This window comes from Equus asinus, unplaced genomic scaffold (genome assembly GCF_041296235.1).
Source record: "Equus asinus isolate D_3611 breed Donkey unplaced genomic scaffold, EquAss-T2T_v2 contig_2, whole genome shotgun sequence".
Lineage (NCBI taxonomy): Eukaryota > Metazoa > Chordata > Mammalia > Perissodactyla > Equidae > Equus > Equus asinus.
In genome coordinates this window covers 617,203-642,290 of record NW_027224849.1, presented here as the reverse complement: position 1 = coordinate 642,290, position 25,088 = coordinate 617,203, and the positions used below count along the sequence as shown (strand labels likewise).

The window sequence follows — 25,088 nt, the reverse complement described above, 5'->3', positions numbered from 1 at the left end:
TGAGCTTTTATGTTGATATTTCTGTTGATAAGGGACTAGAGCTATAAAATATACATCATATGTAATTGAACATGATTTCAGAAAAGAGAAGGAATTATATTTAAGTATCAACTTTTAAATTTTACTGTCTAAACTATTAAATGTAAATTCTTTTTAATCCCTTAGAATTTAGATCCAATTAAATTGTGTTTCACTCTCCTTTGATTCTTTTAGAATGAACTAAGTTCAAAAGTAGAGCTGCTTAGAGAAAAGGAAGACCAGATTAAAAAGCTACAGAAATACATAGACACTCAAAAATCAGAAAATGTGAACATGGACTTGTCATACTCATCGGTAAAAATCAGGTTTATTTTGTTGTGTAATCATGTTGGCATTTATAGTGTACCATCACCATCATCATAGCAAATGCTTACGTTGAGCCTACTGTGTGCCGAGCATTGTTGTAGTTGTTTTACATTTAGTATTTTATTTAATCCTATCACTAACCCTATGGGAAAGGGACTGTTGGTATCATTGCCATTCTACAGATAAAGACTCGCTCAGAGAGTTGAGGACATCATTCTTTGAGTGCATGTAAGTAAGTTAGGAGTGAGCTTCCATTAAAAACCAGTAATTCAAAAAACATTTTAATTTTTTTCAATTGTTTTATACAAATGCATGAAGAAGTATGTAGTTGATCTCAGCCAAGATATCAGATCTTGGCATTAAGTAACGTTTGAATCTCATGGTGAAATTGTTAAATTTTTTTATTTGCTTTCAATCCACCTGATTACTTCAAGAAAGTATCTGTTTGATTCTAGTTTTTAACACCCTTTTTTAAAAGGCAACAGTTTCTAGCTAGAATTTTTTTCTTTTTTTAAAGATTGGCACTTGAGCTCACATCTGTTGCCACTCGTCGTCATCATTTTTTTTTCTTCTTCTTCTCCCCAAAGCCCCCCAGTACATAGTTGTATGTTCTAGTTGTGGGTCCTTCTGTCTGTGGCATGTGTGATGCTGCCTCAGCATGGCCTGATGAGTGATGCCATGTCCGCACCCAGGGTCAGAACCAGCAAAACCCCGGGCCACTGAAGTGGAGCTCGTGAACTTAACCACTCGGCCACGGGGCTGTCCACTAGCTAGAATTTTTTTAATCTTAGTTTCTGTTGTTCTTTTGTTTTCATTTGAACTTGTCAGAGTACTTTTTGTTACCTTCTATTAATCACAAATGATTCTTTTTAAAAGTGTTGTTACTGTTTGGAGGCCCTGGGAAGAAAGGTACTTTCATATAATCTTCGAGTGTCTACTGACAGAGTGGCAAGCAGAATTGCCCACTTTTTAAAAGTTGTTCTTTATTTCTTTCTCTTTATTCATTCATTCATTCATTCATGCATTAATGTTTTCCCAAGGACATATGGTTGAATTCATGTCAGCTAAAGTCATGTTAAAATGCTACTTCTCTTTAAAAATGACACAGTGGATCTTTTTATGTATTTATCAGTTATATTTTCTCTTCTGTGAGTTGCCTGTTCGTATCTTTTCTCTCTTTTTCTTTTGGATTGTTTGTCTTTTTTTTTTCAGTTTGTGATTTAATATTCTTAATTTTAACTATTAATTGCTCACCTGTCATGTTTTGGAGAGAATAATTTAAAAATACGTAGGAAACTTTAACAGGCTAGCTGAGCAACAATTGTGTTAATCTTTTTTAAACAATAACAGATTTCTTAAATTACAGTACTTCTATATATATAGTGCTTTTATAATTTGGAAAAAGATAACCAGAATTTTTAAAAATATTTTTATTTTCGAAAATGTCATTTCTTTTCATCTATCCTAAAAAAAATTTGGTGATTAACGTATTTTCACCATTTTTGATTTGTTAGGAATGACATCTGTGTGTGTGTTCTCTAAAGTCTTTTCCAACTCTAAGAAAGTTAGCTTTCAGGAAATCCTTTTTGTTGTGTGTATAGGAAAACATTCAAGACCTCAAACAGATGAAACAGACTCTGTTCGATGCTGAGGCTGTAGCCCTCGATGCCAAGAGAGAAGCAGCCTGTCTCAGGAGTGAAAATCTGGAGCTGAAAGAGAAAATGGTAAGTGATTTTTGTTATATTTATAATAAAGCAGTTGTAATGATCACTACATTTTTGTGAATTTGTATTGTTTCTCTCATAGAAAGAACTTGCAAGTGCATGCAAGCAAATGGAAAATGATATTCAGTTATATCAAAGGCAGTTGGAGGCAAAGAAGAAAATGCAAGTTGATCTGGAGAAAGAATTACAATCTTCTTTTAATGAAATAGCAAAACTCACCTGCCTTATAGATGGAAAAGTTCCAAAAGGTATTTTATAATTTCAGACTTACCTCTTTGCAAATCCAACTGCCTAAAGGATTTTGCACCTCCATTCCAATGATTAAAAGTCCATTGTTCTCTGATGTTTGTAAGTAGCCTAATATTAAATTTCAATATCATTTGGTGTCAGTATTTATAAGTGTTTCCATGGACTTCAAATTATAAAGGTTTAAGAATTATTTTTCAAATGAATTGGACCCGATCTTGAAAAAGGCGATTCAAGAACTTTTAACAATTGGATTACCTGTTGACCAACACTGGTTCTTTCTTTAATAAATTTTATATAATCTGATTAAGTAATCTAAGTTTGTATGTAATTTAAATTGTCCCAATAACTGCAAACTGTTTAATTTACCAAAAATATCCTAGATTTGCTCTGTAATTTGGAATCAGGAAGAAAGATTACTGATCTCCAGAAAGAACTGAATAAAGAAGTTGAAGAAAATGAAGCTTTGCATAAAGAAGTTAATTTGCTCTCAGAGTTGAAATCTTTACCCTCAGAAGTAGAAATGCTAAGGAAAGAGGTAAATATGTTTTTAAGCAAATAACTCTTACTTTGAAATAAAAACCCTTGCAATATTGCCTTAAATATTTTGCCATAGTTTATTTTAAAGTAACAGTGAAGAGACTGTAAACATTTGACCCTGCTTGTTAGGAACATTTTCAAAGAATATGTAACAGTATACTTAGTAATGAGATCCATGTAGGGGCCATTTCTATAGTCCTCAGATGTAGTGCTTTTCAACAGAGATTGATGGCCCACCCTTAGTCTTTATCTTTTTTGGTGCTGTTGCTGTGGTCATATCACTATGTTGAATAAAGGAGAGTAAGGAGGTAAAGAGGGTGGCATTGATGAAGTTTTAGAGGTTGACGTAAATATTGCAGCCTAGTGAGCAATTCCGGAAACCTTCTGCCAGCCTTTCCTTTTTCTGCCTTTCTGAAAGAAATAAAAAGGACAAGAATTTGAGTACTTACTACATGGTGAGCATCATGCTAAACAACTTTAGCAACGTTATTTAGTCATCCTAAAAACTCTTTAAAGTACATGCTGTTTTTTAGCCCAACACATAGTTATGGATCTAAAAGCTGAGTTACACAGACCTGCCTCCTACCCTGAGCCTGTGGTTACAAGAGCTCTACTGTCTCGCTCCCTCTCCTTTGTCTCAACTTTGGCTCTCCTCTCTTTTTCCTACTTCCTTCTCCTTTATCTTTCACAATGATTAAACTATTTATAAGCTGGATATTGTTGGTTTAAATTAATTACTTAAATAATAGTTTAAATTTAAGTTATTTAAAATTTAAATTATTCATGGATTAAGTTTTTGGAAATCTGAGCTGCATTCAAAGCCTTTAGAAAGAAAATAATAAGTCAAATTCTAAGAAAAACCATAAGATGCCTGAAACACCATAAAGTTAGAAAACACTTTAGAATGATAGATAAGGAAATAAAGACATCCTAATTAAGTGTTTCTTCTCCACTCAATCCTTACTAGAACCCAAACAAAACTTTGATGGTAAAGTTAAGCAGGATAATATATTGTTATAAAGATGTGACAATAAAAATATTACCTTTCCTCAGTCAAATCTGTGCTTAATTTCAATGTCTTTTTTCTTTTTTGCAGATAAAGCTTTTCTTTTCCTGATAACTGCTGTAGTGGATCTTATATTGCTAACATAGCTAAATTTTATTTCTTTTCCATAGATAAATGACAAATCTGAAGAGCTCTGTAAAATAACATCAGAAAAAGACAAATTGTTTTCTGAAGTAGTTCATAAAGAGAGTAGAATTCAAGATTTACTTGAAGAAGTTGGGAAAACTAAAAGTGACCTAGCAGCTAGCCAGTTGAATTATAAAAGAACTGATCAAGAATTCCAAGATTTTAAAAATCAACATGTTGAAACTGAGCAAAAGTATAAGATGGTCCTTGAGGAGAATGCAAGAATGAGTCAGAACATAGGAAATCTCTCTAAAGAAGCTCAAACACTTGGTTTAAGCTTGGATGCTTTGAACATGGAGGTTGGTACAACACACCCTCTATGGAAATGGTCTTTAGTTTTCTGGGGTTTGGCTTCTATATAGATGCCACAGAATGCTCTGCTTCTCACAGTAACTTTTTCTTATTTTAAAGCTTTCTTACAAAACCCAGGAACTTCAGCAGAAAACAGCTGAGAGTCAAGAAAGGTTAAATGAAGTGAAAGAGCTGAAGCAACAATTAGAAAGTAGAGATTCTAGGCTGCAAACTGTCGAAAGGGAGAAAGCACTGATTACTGAGAAACTTCAACAAACCTTAGCAGAAGTAAGAACCTTAACCCAAGAAAAAGATGGCCTGAAACAGCTCCAAGAGAGCCTGCAGATTGAGAGGGAACAGCTCAGAAGTGACATTCAGGACACCGTGACCATGGTGAGGCTTTGACAGAGTAAACTGAAAACTCAGAGCCTCTTCAAGACGTTCAGGAGCCATCAGTTATTATTTATGATCAAGCAGTAACTATAAAGTTATTTTCATTGTTTCACATTATTCTAATTGAAATTGTGTTCCCTTTCTCTGACAAAGAACATAGATACCCAAGAACAATTACAAAATGCTCTTGAGTCTTTAAAACAACACCAAGAAACAGTTAACACACTGAAAATGAAAATTTCTGAGGAAACTTCCAGGAATTTGCGTATAGAGGAAAACATAGGAGAAAATTCAGATGAATTTCAGGAAAAGGTAAAGGGTATTTCTGTTCGAGTTTTCATATACTATATGTGAGCTTTCTCCTTAACTTCAGACACTTAAGTACATAATGGTGACCTCAATCTTATTGATTATTCACAGTGAATAACTAACAACAGTTTACAAGATTAGCCCTAGTGTCTTTGAAATAACTTCAGATATAACTGCTTACAATCAGTTGGAAAAGGAAAAGGCAAAAATGTTAGTTCAAACTTTGAGCTGATATTTTCCGAGGCCTGGTGTATTTTAAACATCTTTAAAAGCCCCTCTGAATTCTAAGAATGTAAGAAAGATTGAGTGCTTATTATTACTTATGGGTAAAATATTTGTTTTATATCAGATTTTGTGTACTAGTTGAGAGTTCACTATCGATGTGTGTGTCGTGTTCATGTCTGTTTCTAGAGCTGTGCTGTGCTTAAATCTCAGCTTATTCTAGGCAGCATGGTTCGTTTTGTCCTGAAACCTGGGGAGAAGAGCTGCTTTGTTATTTAATTATATACAAGAAAGGCTAGGATGCTAATGATGATTTTTTAAAAGGGAGGTATATTAGTCTGCCATCACAAAATATCATAGACTAAGTAGCTTAAACAACAGAAATTTACTTTTTCCCAGTTGTAGAAGCTAGATGTCCAAGGTTAAGGAGCTAGAAAATTCAGTTTCTTGTGAGCCCTCTTCCTATCATGCAGATGGCACCTCTCCTCACATGGCCCTTCTGTGTGTGAGCCGAGAGAGCTCTGGTTCTCTTCTGCTTCTGGAGTGGACACCAGTTCTATGGGGTTAGGGCCCCAGCCATATGATCTCATTTAACCCTAATTACTCTCCTTAAAGGCCCTCTCTCCAAATACAGTCATTTTGAGGCTTAGAGCTTCAACATGTGGATTTTGGGAGGACATAATTCAGTCCATAACGGGATTGCCTGTAATTTTATATAACTGATTTATTTACAATGCATTTCTACTTTTCAAAAATGCCTTTTATATGTCAGAATTTTTTATACTATTTTTCATTGTTATTATACTTAATACTATTTAATCCAGAATAATTACTACTGGGAATTTAAAACGTTCACCAATAGGAGAATGGTGAAATAATCTTTCATACATCCATAGCTTGGAGTAGTAGTCATTCATATATATATATATATATATATATGTATAAATTTATTTTTGTTTGTTTTGTATCTTTAATTGTGGTAAAATATACATAGCATAAAATTTACCATCTTTATCATTTTTAAGCAAACAGTTCAGTAGTGTTAGGTACGTTCACGTTGTTGTGCCACCAATCTCCAGAATTCTTTTTATCTTGTGAAGCTGAAACTCTATACCCACTAAACAATTCCTCATTCCCTCCCTCCTCTAGCCCCTAGCAACCACTTTTCCACTTTCTATCTCTCTTAATTTGGCTACTCTAGGTACCTCACATAAGCGGAATCATGCAGTATGTTGTCTTTTTTTGACTGGCTTATTTCATTTAGCATAGTGTCCTCAAGGTTCCTCTATGTTGCAGCATACATCAGAAATTCCTTCCTTTTTAGGGCTGAATAATATTCCATTGTATGTATATACTACATTTTGTTTAACCATTCACCCATTAATGGGCACTGAAGATTGCTTTCACCTTTTTGCTGTTGGGAATAATGCTGCTATGAACATGGTGTACAAATATCTCTCTGAGACCCTGCTTTCAATTCTTTTGGATGTCAGATTTACTGGATCATGTTTTTTATCTTTTGAGGAACTGTCATACTGTTTTCCATCATGGCTGTACCATTTTACATTCCCACCAGCAGTGCATAAGGGTTCCAATTTCTCCAAGTTCTCACCAACACGTATTATTTTCTCCTTTTTTCACAGTAGCTATCCTAATAAGTGTGAGATGATATCTCATTGTGGTTTTTATTTGCATTTCCCTAATGACTAGTAATGTTGAGCATCTTTTCATGTGCTTGTAGGCTATTTGTATATCTTTACAGAAATGTCTGTTCAAGTCTTTACTCATTTTTAAATTGGATTGTTTGGTTTTTGTTGTTGAATTTTAGACATTCTTTATATAGTCTGGATATTAACCCTTTATCAATTGTGTGACTTGCATATATTTTCTCCCATTCCTAGGTTGCCTTTTCACTCTGTTGATTGTGTCCTTTGGTGCACAGAAATTTGTAGTTTTTATGTAGTCCAGTTTATCTCTTTTTGCTTTTGTTGTCTGTGCTTCTGGTGTCATATCCAAGAAATCATTGGCAAGATCCACTTTATGAAGTTTTTCTCCCATGTTTTCTTCTAAGCATCTTACAGTTTTAGTTCTTATGGTTAGGTCTTTGATCTACTTTGAGTTAACTTTTTTATATGATGTAAAGTAAGGGCCCAACTTCTTTCTTCTGCATGAGATATCCAGTTTTCCCAACACCATTTGTTGAAGATACCATCCTTTATGATTGAATGGTCTTGACATCCTTGTTAAAGATCATTTGACCATATGCAAAGGTTTATTTCTGGGCTCTGTTTTCTATTTCATTGGTCTATATATCTGTCTTTATGCCAGTACTGAGCTGTTTTGATTACTATAACTTTGTAGTAAGTTTTGAAATCAGGGTGTGTGAGACCCTCAGCTCTGTTCTTTTTTCAAGATTGTTTTGCCTGTTTGGAGTCCCTTGAGATTCCATATGAATTTCAGGGTGGATTTTTCTATTTCTGCAAAACACTATTAGGATTTTATAGGGATTGCATTAAATTTGTAGATCGCTTTGGGTAGCATTGACTTCTTAACAATATTAAGTCTTCCAATCTGTGAACATGAGACGTCTTTCCATTTATTTGTGTCTTTAATGTATTTCAGATACATTTTGTAGTTTTCATTGTACAAGCCTTTGCCATCTTGGTTAAGTTTATTCCTTAATATTTTATTCTTTTTGATGCTTTTGTAAATGGATTGTTTTCTCTATTTCCTTTTTTAATTGTTTATTGTTAATGTATAGAAATGTAATAGAGTTTTGTATAGTCATGGAATTTCTTTAAAGTAGACATCATCTACAATTGGAAAATTTCCAGGATACATTATTAAATAAAAACAGATACATACTAAAGAACAATTCAGTAAGATCCAACTTATGTAAAGAAACCTCTATATACCTTTATATACTATTACTCTATATAATGAGCTTCTTTTTTCCCATTTACTCTGGGGTACAATATTCCTGCCTTGGATAAGGAGCTTTCTCTTCCTCTCTCCCTATGCTTCAGTCATTCTTTCCTAGAAAGCATTTTCACTTGCTCTGTATCTTGTATTCTCAGTTTATCTATATTTTGGGTCAACTATGGGCCAAAGGCACTTGACCTTGATTTAAAATTTATGACTTCCACTTTTATAAGGGGAAAGGTTTTTCAATAGTTTTTTGAAAATAAATGCACAGTCAGTAGCCGCTTTTAAACAAATGCAAAATGCAGTCACAGGGCCCCATGAGAAGGAGCAGTAGAGGCGGAGTGAGGGAAAAGGAGAGTTACACTCACCGGACCAGCCAGTCTGTGGTATTAAGTTCATGCTGGAATCATCTGTGTTGATAAAAGGGTCTAACTGGAAATTCTCCTGGGCCATTCTGTTCATCAGGGTTTCTGAAATCTGGGATGCAATGCTGAGGTGAGCTTGGTCTTGTGAAATCGTGTTCATGCTGGAATCACCCATGAGGATAAAGCAGTGGGTCTAGGGATTTCCAGATAAATCTGTTTATCAGAGCACCAGAGGGCAGCCTATGATAGCCTAGTAGGTCTATCATGAAGCCTCTAGGAGTGCCCGTTTTCAATCCTGCTTGATGTGTCTCTCTCTGGAAATGAGTTTCTCTAGTGTGTCTCAACAGAAATTTTAAACTTTGTGATTAGTAGGCTTATTCTCATATAAAGGACACAATTTTTTTCCTTATTTAATAATTAGACCTATTAGATTTGCTCATAACCATGGTAGCTGGAATACTTTCTAGGCTGAGTTCAGTTTTGCACTTTGTCTCAATCTGCTTTGTTTTGTGTACATTTCCATATTTAGGAGTAAAGATGCAAGATTCTGAATTATAGTAGCTGACTGACTAATCCCAAAGACTCTGTGTTCCTGCCTTAATTTCTCCTGTAGTTGTAGTTAGCTCTCTGCTCATCCTTGTAGAAGCTCATGCAGATTGCCAAAAAGAAGGGGCTAACCAAATGAAATATGGTTTGTCTGTATCCACTCTAGAGAATTGAGCAACTACTAAAAATTATAATTTGGAGATTATGTAACAGCATGGGAAAATGCATATCATCTAATCTAAGTGGGAAAGAAAAACTAAAAAGGATCTTATATGTAAAGTAGTCATAATTGCAATGTTAAAAAAATTCTTTTAATAGAAGAAACTCTGGAAGGAAATATTCCCAAATTCTAATAGTGGTTGTGTGAAGTTGGTGTCATTGGATGATTTTTTTTCTTGTTCTTTTTTTTCTAATTAAATATAGATTATTACAAAAACTTTTTAAACATCTGTGACCAATATTCAGCTGAGTGTTTTTACTGGGCTAGTATAGGATTATATGGTGATACCCTAATTTCATACTGGTAACATCAATCTTTGTCTCCTTTTACCAAGGAGTCCATGTATCAGGTTACCTTTGGTTAAGACTTATTTATGGATAAATGGATTTATATAACATGCTTTTCTTAAGCAGTATATGAAAAATATGAAAAGGTGAATTATGCTACTATAATATGAAATATGTTTCTAACAAAACTCTTTTGCCCTCTTATCTATAATAAAACTCTGAAAATAAAGATTTGTTAGTAGTAGGGCATAAGTTATGGTTTCCAGCTTTTGAAGGAAAGAAATAAAGAGGGAGAGTTTAAGCTGGCTTACTCCTTCATAAAGTCAGGTTAACCCATCGTACATGAAGATAGTTGTGAATTATCTATAGCTGTCCACATAGCTCTTACCAGTGAACAGGCACAAGAGCACGAGCTCTGGAACCAGACCACTTGGATTCAAAGCCTGATAACTTCTCTGAGTGACCTTGGGCAAGTGACCTACCCTCTCTGGGATTCAGTTTCCTTGCCTGTCAAACGGAGATAGTAATAGTGCCTACCTTGTAAGGTTATGGGGAAGATTAAATGTGTCACTGTGTGAAAATAGTGCCTGGTACATAATAAGTAATAGAAGTTTGGCTATTTTTATTATTAAAACTGTTACTAAGAAATTCTTCTCTAATGTATTAATATTTTAGATGGTTGGCATAGATAAAAAGCAGAGTTTGGAAGCCAAAAAAACCCAAGTGCTGATTGCAGATGTTGATAATGAGCTAACTGAACAACAGAGAAAGATATTTTCTTTAATACAGGAGAAAACAGCACTGCGACAAATGTTAGAGAGGGTTACTGCAGAAAAGGAGCAACTGAAGACTGACCTGAGGGACAGTATTGGAATGGTGAGATTCAGCAATGTGTTTTTGTCTTTGTATGTTTTAGATTTTTACAACTTTATTGAGGTATAATTTCCATGCAATAAATGTATCTGATGTGAGTGTCCAGTGTGATGACTTTTGACAAATGTCTCTACTTGTGTTCTCTCCACCCCAGCAAGTTCCCTCCCACCTCCACCCAGGCAATCCTGATCTCATCCTCTGCCCCACATAGTCACTGTCCTGATGTTTTCCACCTCAGCTCACTGTCTCTTCTAGAACTTCACACAAATAGAATCACACTGCATGTGCTCTTTTGTCTCACTTCTTTCTACACTCCTTTTTACTGCTTGGTAGTCTTCCAGTGTATGAATAGGCCACAATTTGTTTAGCCTTTCTCCTGTATTGATGGAAATTTGAGTTATCTCTACTATTTGGGTATTTTGAATAAAGCTGCTATAAACATTCTCATACAAATGTTTTTATGAACATATATTTTTTATTTCTCTAGAGTATGGATCTAAGTGAAATAGCTGGGTCATAGGGAGATGTATGTTTAGCTTGGTAAGAATTTACTAGGCTGATTTCCAAAGTATAGTTGCACCGTTTTACATTCTCATCAGCACATTAAGAGAATTCTGATGGCTCCACATCCCCACCAACACTTCATATTATTGGTGTTTTTAATTTTAGCCATTTCTATTGGGTGTAACCTTGTTTTGATTTGCCTTTCCCTAATGACTAAAGATGTTGAGCATCTTTTTATGTGCTTATTGTGTATCTTTCTATAAACTGTTCTCTCAGTGATGTGTTGTATAGATTTCAATGTACAGATCTTGGACATATTTTGTTAATTGGTTCCTAAGTGTTTCTATTTTATTTATGCTGTTGTAATTTTTCTTAAATTTCATGTTTAATTGTTGTTAATGTTTGCCAATATTTTCAAACCTACTTTAGTTTTTGTTTCTATATGTGGGGGCAATCTAATGTGTAATAGATTGAAATTAATATTTTCAGAAGTTTGCTATGGATCACAGTAGACCCTGACCTTTTGTGTAATTTTCCATGTTTCTTAGGATTGTCTGTTTGGTCAAAGAGCTGAATGTAAATAAGAGTACAGACAAAAGTTGTATTTTCTTCTCGGTATCTGTCTTGTAATGTTTTTTGGTCTTGATACTTGAGAATGTCACTCTTTAAGCATAATAACTAAGATTAGTCCAATTCATGCTAGCAAAGGACGGCTGCTGTTTTGAGCTTGCTCAAAATCAAAGCCATCCCAGCATATGAAAAGCCTATAACCTGCAGTCTCATCGTCTATCGATGAAAGCTTAGAAACAGTCTCTTTTGGCTTCAGGGTAGAAAACAAGCAAACCTCTTATGATGGAATACTAAATCCAGTTCTAATTCTCGTGGTAGGAATGTAAGTTGAGCAATAAAGAAACAGCATAAGAAAGCAGATTCTTGGCATTTACATGATCAAAATAGACTCACTTTCTTTTTAAGTTAGTCTTTTCCAATATAGTTTGCCATGATTTCTCCATTTTCAGGCTGAGGTAAATGCTGATTTTTACCTGATTTCCTAAATGTAAGCTAGTGTCATTTAATCTCAACTTTTTAAAAATTCTAGACCATTGAAAACCAGGAAGAATTAAGAATTCTTAGAGGTGAACTTAAAAAGCAACAAGAGATAGTTGCACAAGAAAAGAACTGTACCATAAAGAAAGAGAAAGAGCTTTCTAGGACCTGTGAGAAACTGGCAGAAGTTGAAGAAAAGCTAAAGGAAAAGGTGAATTTTTAAAGTTATCTTCCTGGCCATATTTCCTGACTAAACTTTTTTTTTTTTGGTGATAAATTTTGGTTCTAATAGACCTAAATTCCAGAAATAGAATGTACCTCCCAAATGAACAGCTCTCAATGCTAATATTTTGGACAGTTTGAACTCACACTAGGATCTTAGCTAACCTCTTTTGTGTGTATTATATTATCCTAGAGTCTTTCAATGAGAGGGGGCCTTGGTTCATCTAAACTACTCATGATGTATTCATTCATTCATCAAATATTTATTGAGCATTACCGTGGGCCAGGCACTGTTCTGGGCACTTGATATACATTAGTCAGTAAAACAAAGCTCCTGCCCTTATATAGAGCTATATTAGTCATTCTCTAAACTCTAAGATTTGTCACTATTTCCATCTCTTAGATGTTTGCAAGTTCCTGAATTATTTCTTTTTTAGAAGTAAGGTGCTGTTGTAATATAATTGTGTAAGAGCTAAGACTGTTAGAACAATTGTACTGCTCTAGTAATTCTAAAATGGACCCACTGATATCTTTCTGTTTATCCTAAGAACAGTGCTACATGCATTATAAATAGCGTAGTGTTTCCATTGTGCTTCTGTGGAATGTTTTTTTCCTAATATATGTTCTCTTAATTCTCATCCCTTTCACTATAACCTAATTGAATTTACTAAAACCTCCTATTTCATACTCCTCCCAAAGAGGTGATATCAATAGGCTTATGTAAAAGTTAATGCCTCAGTGTTTGTGTGGGCCATCCCCTAAAGACCTTATTGGAACTAAAAATAAATTATCCAAAAAGGTTTTAAGAGATGAGGAATTACAGTTTATTTGCCAGGTACATCTATATATTTAGTCAGTCTCTTTTCTTTTTAAATTTTTCGCATTTTTACTTTGCCTCCTTGATTAACCAAGTGACACTATGTTAGTTTCTTAGGACTTCTGTGTCAAATTATCATAAACTTGCTGGCATAAAAACAATGGAAATTTATTCTGTCACATTTCTAGATTCTCGAATTCCAAAATCATGGTGTCGGAGGACCATGCTTCTTCTGAAGGCTCTAGAGAAGAGTCCTTCCTTGCCTTGTGCTATCCGTGGCTCCTGCTGTCCTCGATAGTCCTTGTTCTGTAGCTGCATCACTTCAATCTCTGTCTCCATCTTCACAGGATCTTCTCTGTGTCTCTGTGCGTCCTTTCCCGTCTCTTATGAGGACATTCTCATTGGATTTAGGGCCCAACCCTAGTCCAGTAGGGTATCTTCTCAATCCTTAACTAATTACATCTGCAAAAACCCTCTTTCCAAATCGGATCACATTGAGGTTCTGGGTAGACTTGAATTTTGGGTGGGACCCTCTTCAGCCCAGTACAGACACTATGCCTAGAAGCTGCTTTACTTTCAGTGCTGCTTGTCTGTTTCCACTAGGGTAGTGTGCAGGGCTGTGATAATGATTCTCTCAGTTTGGCAAAGTACATTTTACATAAGAATTTTAAGATAATATGGCAAAATGGTAATAATAAAAACTTTATTTCTTAAGAGCCAACAACTCCAAGAAAAACAGCAACAACTTCTTAGTGTACAAGAAGAGATGAGTAAGATGCAGGAAAAGATGAATGACGTGGAGAATATAAAGAATGAATTAAGGAACCGAGAATTAACGTTGGAACGTATGAAAATGGAGAGGCTAGAGTTGGCTCAGAAACTCCGTGAAAATTATGAGGACATAAAATCCATAACCAAAGAAAGAAATGATCTACAGAAATTACAAGAGTCCTTTGAAGTAGAGAGAGAGAAACTTAAAGAATACATAAGAAGAATTGAAGTTAAGGTCAGTTAGACCCTTTTCTTCATCTGTTGTGTTTCCTTAAAACTGAGCCAATTGGGAAGGGGGGCAGTGTTGAGATGATGTTGTTAAAATATTCTTTAAACTTCACATGCTAATAAAGGGTCTGGAAACAAAAGAAGAACTCAAAATTGCGCACATGCATCTGAAAGAACACCAAGAAACTATTGATAAACTCAGAGAAGTTGTTTCAGAGAAGACAGATGAAATATTAAATATGCAAATACATTTAGAAAACACAAATACTGCCTTAAAAGCACAGGTATTTTTTTAAAGTTGTTATCTGAGTAGCTGAGAGTTTGAATCAGGTCTTTTGTGTAAAGAAACAAGATATGAGTTAGCCTAAAATTGGAGACAAGTAAAGATTTGCCTATTAATTTAGAAACTATTATTTAGCTTTTTATCAAATCTATCTATATCATAATTTATTGTATGCTTATCTCAAGATCCAAGAACTTCAGGAGAAAGAACATCAACTTCTTAAGGCAAAAAATGATCTCAAGGAAAATATGCATCAAACAGAGCAATTGAAGAAGCAATTAGAGGCCCAGAATTCAACTCTGGAAACTATAGAAACAGAGAAGTTCAAATTGACTCAGAAACATCTTGAGAACCTTGAAGAAATAAAACTTGTTGCTAAGGAAAGAGATGGCCTCAGAAGAGTGGAGGAAACCCTCAGAACGGAGCGAGAGCAGCTCAGGGAAAGCCTGCGAGAGACGGAAGCTACAGTAAGCGATACTCCTTCCCTCCCTCGTGAGGAAGCGTGGGCTTTGCTGACAGCAGTGAGCCCTGCTTTCACATGATGGTGCTGCTGGTGTGAGTGAACTGATAGAAACTTTTAGGCACGTAACTTGGTATTGTTCTTGAAAATTGTAAATTCTGTAAGCAATATTTTCTTCATAGACTTTATCCTACATGTATACTTAATCAATTGTTAAGATAAAGAAATATATATATATATACATACACATATATACACCACAGTGTTGTTCATTGTAGCAATTTGTAATAAAAAATGGGATACAATCTGAATGTCCATCAGAAGGAAACTGGGTAAACAAGAGCAATATGTCAGAATACTATGCAACACCTAATAAAAAAATGGAATAGATTTGACCGTCCTAATATGGAAAGCCCAGAATGACTCTTAGGAGGAAAAGCAAGCTGTAGAATAGTGCACATATAACATGTTTGCCTCTGGAAAGTGGGAGCAGGCTGTGGGAGGTGGGGACGGGGAGGAAAAGCTTATCACTTTCTAACAACAAAAATACAGAGTAAGAAGTAATAGTTTTATTATTTTTACTAAGAAAATATGTTATTTTCATTAAAAAAATACTAACATTTTAACATTAAGATATGTCACTGTTCTCAAAATTTCTCTAATGATGAAGAATCTGGAAAAACAAGAGGAACTAAGAATTGCTCACATGCATCTGAAGGAGCACCAGGAAATTATTGATAAACTCAGAGGGATTGTTTCTGAGAAGACAGATGAAATATCAAATATGCAGATGGATTTAGAAAATTCAAACACTAAATTACAAGAAAAGGTATGGGGGGAGGGGAGGGTTATTTGATTGGCTGTCTGACTTATTTGTGCCTATAATCCTCTGGGGATATGAAATAGTTTAGCCACATTGGAAGACACGTTGGCAGTGTTTACTGACACTGAACATGTACATGCCTGTGGCCCAGCGATTATAGGTATGTACCTGAGAGAAAAGAACGCATACTTCCACATAAAGATATGTACAAGAATGTTCATAGCAGCTCTAATCATAATAGTGAAAAACTGAAAACAACTCAGATGCCTTTCACTGGGAGAATGGATTTACACCTTGTGGTTTATAAGTTCAAAAACAGGCAAAGTCACCTAAGATGACCAAGGTCATGATAGTGGTTGGCTGTAGTAAGGGGGCACACAGGAACTTTTTGGGGTGCTAGAAATGTTCTATATTTTAATCTGGGTTGTTATTACATAGATGTAAACATATGTCAAGAATAATTGAACTATACACTTAAGATTAGTGCACTTATGTGTATATGTACATGAGTGCATCTATATACATGTGTATATATGCACAAGTATATATATGTATCTATATGTACACTTGTGTGTATATGTACATATGTACACACTTGTGTGTATATATATATACACTTACGTATATAATCTCAAAAGAAAATAAATTCTGTGTGGAATTATGCAGAATATTAATGAGTGACATTAGAAGCCTATTGTCTTAATCAATTTAGAAACTATTCTTTATACTTGTCTTAAAAACCATCTGTATCCTGACATGTTATTTTATGATTATCTTGATAAGATCCAAGAACTTAAGGCAAATGAACATCAGCTTTTTAAGTTAAAAGAAGATGTCAGTGAGACACAGAAAAAAATGTCCGAGATAGAGCGATTGAAGAAACAATTCAAGGCCCAAAGTTTAACTCTGGATAAAATAGAAACGGAAAACTTAAACTTGGCTCAGAAACTTCATGAAAATCTTGAAGAAATGAAATCTGTAATGAAAGAAAGAGATAATCTAAGAAAAGTGGAAGAGGCACTCAAACTGGAGAGAGACCAACTGAAGGCAAACCTACAAGAAACCATAGCTAGAGTGAGTTATACTCTTTCTTCCTGTCCAGCACACATATTTTTAATACAAGAAGCTTCCTTCTCTTTTAAATAAATGATACTGTTGGTGAAAAAGTAAATGTTATAGCCTTTTAGGGAGACAGTTTGACAATATCTTATTAAAATTTATCAGCATATACGTTTGTTACAGCAATTCCATTCCTAGGAATTTATCCAACCAATATATTCACACATTTGGGCAGAAATACAACAGCATTCACTGCAGCATTGTTTGTGGTAAACAAAAGCTAAAAGCAATCCAAGTGTCCGCCATAAGGCACTGGCTAAGTGGGGTTTGTCTGTATAAGGGAACACTAAGCATAAGAATGGGACACTTTTTCTGTGACGTTGATCTAGAAGGGTGTCCAAGGGGTCTGAAAGGAGAAGAGCAAGCAGCCAGTTCAACAAGGAGCAGGACTAGGATGGGCGAGGTGAGGGACAGGGTCTGTACTCTCTATCCTTCCATACTGTTCTGATTTGGGGGTGGTGTGTTGGTGGTTTTTAACTGTGAGAATGCATTTTTTTACTTTAACTAGTTCATCATTAAGAAAAGATAATGTGCCTTTATATTATCATATTTCTCAATTTCTTCTAATAATAAAGGATCTGGAAACACAACAAGAACTGAAAATTGCTCGTATGCATTTGAAAGAACACCAGGAAACTATTGATAAATTCAGAGAGAGAGTTTCAGAAAAGACAACCCAGATTTCAAATATTCAAAAGGATTTAAATAAGGCAAAAGATGAATTACAGGAAAAGGTATTGTTGTTTTATTCTTTTGGGAGTAGTTGTGTCCAAAATTATTTGTAGACTCAGCAAGGAGATAGAAATAGATATATAGACATAGATATGTGCTTGTATGTAACAAATAGACTATTTTCCGTCCTTGAAGGAGTTCTGTTTGCATTCTAACTTGTTTTATAATTATCTCAAGATCCGAGAACTTCAGAAAAAAGAGCTTCAACTTCTTAAAGTGAAAGAAGATGTCAGTAAAACTCATTAAAAAATGAATGAAACGGAAGGATTGAAGAAGCAGTTTGAGGCCCAAAATTTATCTATGCAAAATGGGGAAATGGATAACTTACACTTGACTAAGAAACTTTATGAAAGCCTTGAAGAAATAAGAATTGTAGCTAAGGAGAGAGATGAGCTAAGGAGCATAAAAGTCTCTCAAAAATGGAAAGAGACCAATTCAGAGAAACCTTAAGAGAAATGATAGCTAGAGCGAGTTCAGAATCTACCCCTATCTAGTAACTATTTATAAGAAACAAGCTTTTTTGAAAAGGGTAGCAATGTTTTTACTTTTTTCTTCCGGGAAATTTCTACAAACGGAGGATAATGGGAAAACTATTACTATAACTTTTCACACAAACAGGCAAGTACAGTTTTAAAAGAAGCTAAAATCTATTTCAGAAAATACCATTTTAATTCTTTATTTTTAAGAAAAAATTTGTTAAATAAGCAGACTATTTTCTTTAATGAAATTTTAAAAGAGTTTTTAAACCAAGAAATAGCATTATTCTCAATGGAGAAATAGTTGAAGGATTCGATTTACAAAAGATTAAATAGCCCATCTCTCTATCTCTACCTGATAGGGTTAGACGTGGGCTCTTGTTAGTGACATTAGAAGGGAAGAAGGCAAGATGAATACAAAAAAAGAAATTGAACTGAATCCTCTAAAAAGTAATGTAAACTTCAGATCAATAAGAAAGTTTATGAAATCTATAAAAATCTTTTTCATTCTCATATTTCAATAGTGAAGAAAGAATAAAGTGGAAAACAGTATCATTTGCAATCTCAATAGAAACATCAGACACTTGGGAATCATATTTATGTGGACCCTAACTAAATTTATAAAGAGATTTAATTCATTCAACCAATAATCATTGAACAATTAGTCTTCTGGGTACTGCAGTAAATAAGATAAACAAATGGGAGAAAATGTTTTGTTTTGTACTTGTAGTCAGAAATACAAAATGTAGGCAGGGTATGAATTTTCTGGTCCAAGGTGCTGGGAAGAATATATGAATGGAGCTTGGAGCACCATGGACAGTACAGACAGTCGTGCTAGCATGTTTAGTTGGCAATAATTATTCTACTGCAGAGATCTGGAAGAGTAGGAACCAGAGATAAATCTAAAACCTAATTTGCAGCTATGAAGGTTACAGGAACAGATTCTGTCTCCAAAAAATATGTGGTTCTCCCACTTTTTTCCCCAATGAGTTGAGGTTACTCACTAAAAGACTTCATGATACTATTATTCATTTTCTGACCATTTTTTACATTTTTTTGTGTTACAAGTATAATATTTGATTCCATTATTGAAATAATGTACAATGTGTAATTGAAAAAGTAAATGATTAGACATTATATATGAATGGAGTTATAGCTGAAGCCTTGTTTATTTCTTTCCATCCAAGCAGGACCAACAGAACATCAAAGAGGTATTAAAATATGAAAAAATGTTGCTATGTGATGGAAAACAGCACCTTACAGAAAGCCTGAGAGAAAAGTGCTTTAGGATAAAAGTAAGTGCCCTGTTCAAATTACAAATAAATATTGGGGCCCTTCCAAAGGCCTGTGGAGTCACAGGCACCTCTATGGAATGAATAGATAATGCTCAGTATTCTTCTAAACTTCATAATCTAGTACAGATATGTGTGTGCATACATGCATACATACACAAACAAAACAGTGGGGTTTGGGGCCGGCCCTGGGGCCAAGTGGTTAAGTTTGTGCTCCCGCTTCGGCAGCCCAGGGTTTCCCCAGTTCAGATCCTGGGCACAGACATGGCACCGCTTGTCAGGCCACGCTGAGGCAGCATCCCACATAGCAAAACCAGAGGCACTCACAACTAGAATATACAATTATGTACTGGGGAGGCTTTGGGGAGAAGAAGAAAAAAGATTGGCAACAGATGTTAGCTCAGGTGCCAATCTTTGAAGAAAAACAGTAGGGTTTATGACTTTGAGGCTTCACTGGAAAGGTGGTATTTCAGCAGATACCTGAAAGGAGTCAATGGTTGAGACATACAGGTATCTGGTGGAGAGCAGAACAGGCAGGGAGAACAGCAAGGACAGAGCTCCTGAAGCAGAAGCTGCCTAGTGGGCTCCAGCAACATCAACAAGGGGGAAAGCTAATGAGAAACGAGGTCAGAGTTAACAGGAGGAAGCAGGCTGTGGGGCTTTTCAAAGACTTTGGGTTTTACTCTGAACGAGATGTGGATCCACTGGAGAGTTTTGACCACAAGAGAGACATGGTCTGACTTACATTTTAAAGGGATAGCTCTGATTGTTGTGTTGAAAATTAAGTGATAGCAGGAAGACTATTTGAAAGACTAATTTCAGTAATCATGCGAAGATGGTGATGGCTTGGCCCAGAGAGGTAGTAGTGGAAGCAGTGAGAAGTGTGTGGATTCTGAACATGTAGTGAGGGTAAAGCCAACAGGATTTACTGTCACCCCTATTAGAACACAAGATCCCTAAAGACTTCTGTGTGTTGTTTATGGCTGCATCACTTAGCACAGTCCTGACAGAAGTCAGCCTTCAATATGTATTTATTAAAAGTACAAATGAATGACTAGACAGTGCTGCTCCAACCATAAGGTGATTCCTCCTAAGACCAAAGGCAAGAATCCCCTCTCCAACATCCCAGATTAGTGAACATCTATCTAGGTTTTCCTTAAATTATTAAAAGGAGAGCTCATTATTGTCAGAAGCCCCTTACTCTATTGTTTAGCACCCTGAACTAAATATGTTAATACCCGATTGAATGTAAAGTGTTCTTCCACCTGTGCCCTGACCAGCTTGTCACCTGTCTGGTCTCTAGAAAGTTGAGCTGCTGGGCCTAGGCCTAATGGGTGTCTGCCATACACAAGGCACTAGACTGGGTGCTTTACCTCATGAGACAGAGTTTATTGTTCCATTTATAAACAAAGAAATTGAGGCCCAGGAGGAAGTTTAGTCATTGCCCAAGGTCACACAGCTGGTAAATTGGTAAAATTAGGATTTGAAACCAAGTCTAAGTTTAAAACTTGGGTATAGAAGCATTTCTACAAATGTAATTTTATTTCCTTTAATTTATAGTGTCTGTATGTATTTTATAGGTTATATTTAGATATTATCTAACATTTTACTTAATTCCCTAGAAAACTTTGTGGAAATTATTGTAGTCTTCATTTTGTAGTTGGGAGAATGGCTCAAGGATTTCCCCAGTCAGGAAGTGACAGGGCTAGAACCTGAACTCTAACTCTGATAAAAGGTGAGAAATCTCAGATTCTAGGCAGATAATAGAACGTAGGTCATGTGATTTGTTGTCACTCGTTTTGATGCTGGCTCAGTGAGCTGAGGAGTCGAAAGAAACATTTCTTGGACTCTCAAGGTCTGGCAGTAGTGCTCTTTTATTCAGGAAGTAGCATGGAGTAGCATGGCGACAGGACCTATGGGCAGTGAAGAGCTGCAAACATGGGTTGAGGGTAGGGCTAAATTTATAAGGCATAAGTATGTGAGTTGCTTCTTTACAAGACAAAGGAAAAATTAGGTAAAAAAAGTATCAGTGCAGGTGGAGTCTGGTTATCAGGTGGTCTTATAACTTTGGGTAAGAATCAGATTGAATGAGGTCAGGATGTCCCATGCTTCTGTGAGGATGATATAGATTGGTATGTAGGCCAGGAAGCCTTGGGCTTTTCTCCCTGAGGCATCCTTGATCCTCATCAGTTTTATCTGCTCACTCACACCACCTATTGTCAACAGAAGCTAGCATTCAGCCTTGAGCTACAATACATACTAGATTGAATTCATGCAAATTTCTCTTCCAACTTTGTAAATGTTCATTCAAATCATGGATGTTTAGAAGACTAAAAGAAAATGTATCAAAATGATAACAATGGTTGTTTCTGGTTTTCTTTGTTATAGCTGTTTTATAGAGGATTAGAATTGGCCACCCCAAGATATATCTCTTTGGCATGAAGATTATTTTGGGCTGGTTACTTTCAAAAACTGCAGACATGAGAGAAACTCTGAAAAGTAGAAGTTACCCTTTGTAAGAGACATTTCCATTTGTAAGGGAAATCTCCATCTGTAAAGATGTCTCCCTCTCTGTACCAGGAAGAAGGGGGATGACCTTACCTCTAGAAACTCTTATCAATGCGGAAGGCAAGGACTTAAATCTGCATAATAACCTTACTCTTGTTTACTGTACTTGTCTGGTAACCTCCCATACTGACTCCCCCTACCCACAACATCCTCCTTTGTCTTTAGCTGAAGATGATATTTAAGGTGAGAGCTTCCGCCATTTTGGTGAGTTGCTCAGTTTTCCTGGGTCTCTCCCATGTATACATGTTATAAAGCTTTGTTTAATTTTCTCCTGTTATTCTGTCTCATGTGAATTTAATTTGCTGTCCAGCCAGAAGGACCTAGAGCGTGTAGAGGAAATATCTTCCTCCCCTACAGTTTAAACTTCTTAAATTTCCACAATGATTATAATTATTTCTATAATCCAAAATCGACAATAACATTTTCTCTTTGTTTTTTATACACAAAAGTCTCAATTTATTTCTGCCCTATAGAAAGTGTTAAAGCATAAATTTTGTTACAATTCCAGAGCTAGGACTACTTATTGTTAAAGTAGAATGAATTATTAAATTGAATGAATTCTCACTGCCTTTAGGAGCTTCTGAAGAGATACACAGAGATGGATAGTCATTATGAGTGCTTAAATGGACTCTGCCTTGACTTGGAGAGGGAAATTGAAACCCAAAGAGAGCTTTCAATTAGAGTAAAAGCAAACCTCTCACTTCCACATCCACAAACCAGACAGATTCAGAAACTTCTCACTGTCAACCAGAGATGTTCCATGGAGTTCCACAGAGTCATGAAGAAACTCAAGGTACCACCTGTTTTAGTAATATCTTTGTAAATATTGCCATTAATTTCAGTTACAAACCAGTATATTTAAGTCCTGCTTTGGGAGTTGGTGTATTTGCTAATTAGTACATTTGCTACTGAATTAAAGATGGCATGGGTCTGAGAATAGCATGTGCAGGATCCTCAGTGCATCTAGGACCTGCTCATTCAACAAAACCTGAGCTCTGCCTTTGGCCTTAACAATGTGTCAGGGTGCTGGGGAGACAGAGATGAGCAACCGCTAAATCTCTCCTAGTCCAGTGGGTGAGGCAGACATTTGAACAGGTGAGAAGTGCAGTAGTGGACAATGTCCTGGAGAACAAGTTGAAGACAAGACTGGACTGGAAGCTGGGCTCAAGCAGTAAAGCTTAGAGTTCATTTTAGAGATGAGGAGGGGTCACTGGACAGTTATTTTAAGTGGTGGCAGTAATGTGATTGGGTTGCCATTGTAGAGACTTCACTACAGACAAAGAAGAAATGAGTCTGCAGGGGATGATAAGCCTGGTGGCAGAGAGAAGAGACAAGAGGCAGTTACAATTGTCCTGATGAGATGTGATGGGTGACAGTACTATGGGGGAAGGATTCATAGGGATGGAAAGGATGAAAGAAGTTAAAGAAATATTTGGCAGTTTACAATAGTAGGTCCATGTGCTTGACAGTGGAGGGAGGGGAGGGAAGTTCAGACTGAGCCCCAGGATTTGGGCTTAGCCGGGTTTGTGGATAGTGGTGCCATTAACTGATAGAAAGAAAAAACGAAAGGGAGAAGGCAGGTGAGGCAGGAGGAGAGATCTGGTGTTTAATTTGAGATGTTTTGAGATAGAAATACCTATAATGGAACATCCAGGAAGAGAAACCAAGTAGGCTTTTAGTTGTGAATCTGAGGTTTGTCAGGAGAAAAATCAGGACCACAGATAAAGATGTGGGATCCATCAGCATTTGGTGATAGATAGTACAACAGGTGTGAATGAGGCCACCCAGAAGCATAATAGAGTGAAGATAAAAGAGAACTCTGGAAAAGATCAGTTCTCAAGAGGCAGTAGCAGAAAAGAGAGCAACACATGAGTTTGAGGTTGGAAAAGTCAGAGAGATAAGAGAGAACTGAGCAAAAGTGCCATTGGTCAAGTCAGTGGTGGAGAGTGTGTCAAAGATGAAGTGGTCAAGAGTGGCAGATGCTTCAGACAGCCAGAACATGAATGAAGAGATCCCCTCAATTGTTGACAATAGAGCTTACTGGTGACCTTTGTCAGAGCAGTTTTAGTTGAGTGGTTAGGAAAGAGGCCAGATTGTAAATTGTTAAGGAATGGTGGAAGTTGAGGAAGTAGGAAGCGGTATCTTCCCTACCTAGGTAGATTGCCCCTCAGGCTCTAATAGTCTTCAAAAGCCTAACAATCAGATATCCAGAACTTATTCATGAGGTCCATAGAACCAGGGCATTCGAATTCTTGTCCCCTTTAAGCCACACTTGACAGGTAAGTCCTGAGGCAGGGCACACTCACGTTGGCCACCCAGCTGACATAGGCAGGAGAGGATGTTGAAATGAATCTCACTGGGAAAACTGCGTGATATAATTAACCAAAAGGAGGCAATAGAAAAAGGTGGGTTTATAGGGAAAGGCATCATGTTACATTGTAAACATATTGAATCTGAGGTAACTGTAGGACATCCCTGAGGTAGCTCCAGAAGGAAGTCAGAAATAAGAAACTAGAGGTCTGGAAGTCACTCTCCGAAGACGCTGAGAGTAGAAACTTGGGAATAGAGAGAGGTTCTTCCCTTCTTCCTCACTCCTCAGAGGATAGAGACAAACAAGACAAGCCGCCCCACCTCTTAGTCTTGAGAGTTTAGAACTTCCTCTAAACGTGATAAAAGTTTCATTTCCCAATTTGTTTCATGTTTTCCTGCAAGTATGTATTAAGCTATGTTACAAAGATAAAGGAAGAACAACATGAATCCATCAGTAAACTTGAAATGGTTTTTATTGATGAAGTGGAAAAGCAAAATGAACTGCTAAGTAAAATGCAGCATCTTCAACAAGATGATGATGTACCATCCAGAGAATTAGGGGACCTCCAGTTGAGCCAGAAAATGGATCTACATATTGAGGTATGATTTATTTAAAATGGATTTAATTAGATTTTAAGTCTTTTTATCAAATAGAAAGGTACCTCTTCATGTGCTTAGAGTCATTTTCATTTATGAAATTAAAAACAGCTTGCAGAGGGGCCAGCCTGGTGGCGTAGCAAGTGGGTTCCTGTGCTCTGCTTTGGCAGCCTGGGGTTCACTGATTCAGATCCTAGGCGTGGACCTGGCACTGCTCGTCAGGCCATGCTGTGGCAGTGTCCCACAGAGAAGAACCAGAAGGACCTAGAACTAGGATATACAACTATGTACTACTGGGGCTTTGGGGAGAAAAAAAATAGGTTGCAGGATGACAGCTGGCCAGATGTAAAGAGTGCCAAGT

The 25,088-nt window shown here is 36.2% G+C and overlaps 1 long non-coding RNA gene and 1 pseudogene across 1 annotated transcript; one reads left to right on the top strand and one right to left on the bottom strand.

Annotated features, from left to right (window-relative positions):
- The window catches only part of LOC139043320 (centromere-associated protein E-like), a 79,574-nt pseudogene that overhangs the window by 35,086 nt on the left and 19,400 nt on the right, over positions 1–25,088 (top strand).
- Positions 1,917–4,054, bottom strand: LOC139043322 (uncharacterized). Its single transcript, XR_011500411.1, has 3 exons — positions 3,899–4,054; positions 3,093–3,266; positions 1,917–2,054 (listed from the first exon to the last, which is right to left on the bottom strand). It is a non-coding gene; the product is annotated as an uncharacterized lncRNA (long non-coding RNA).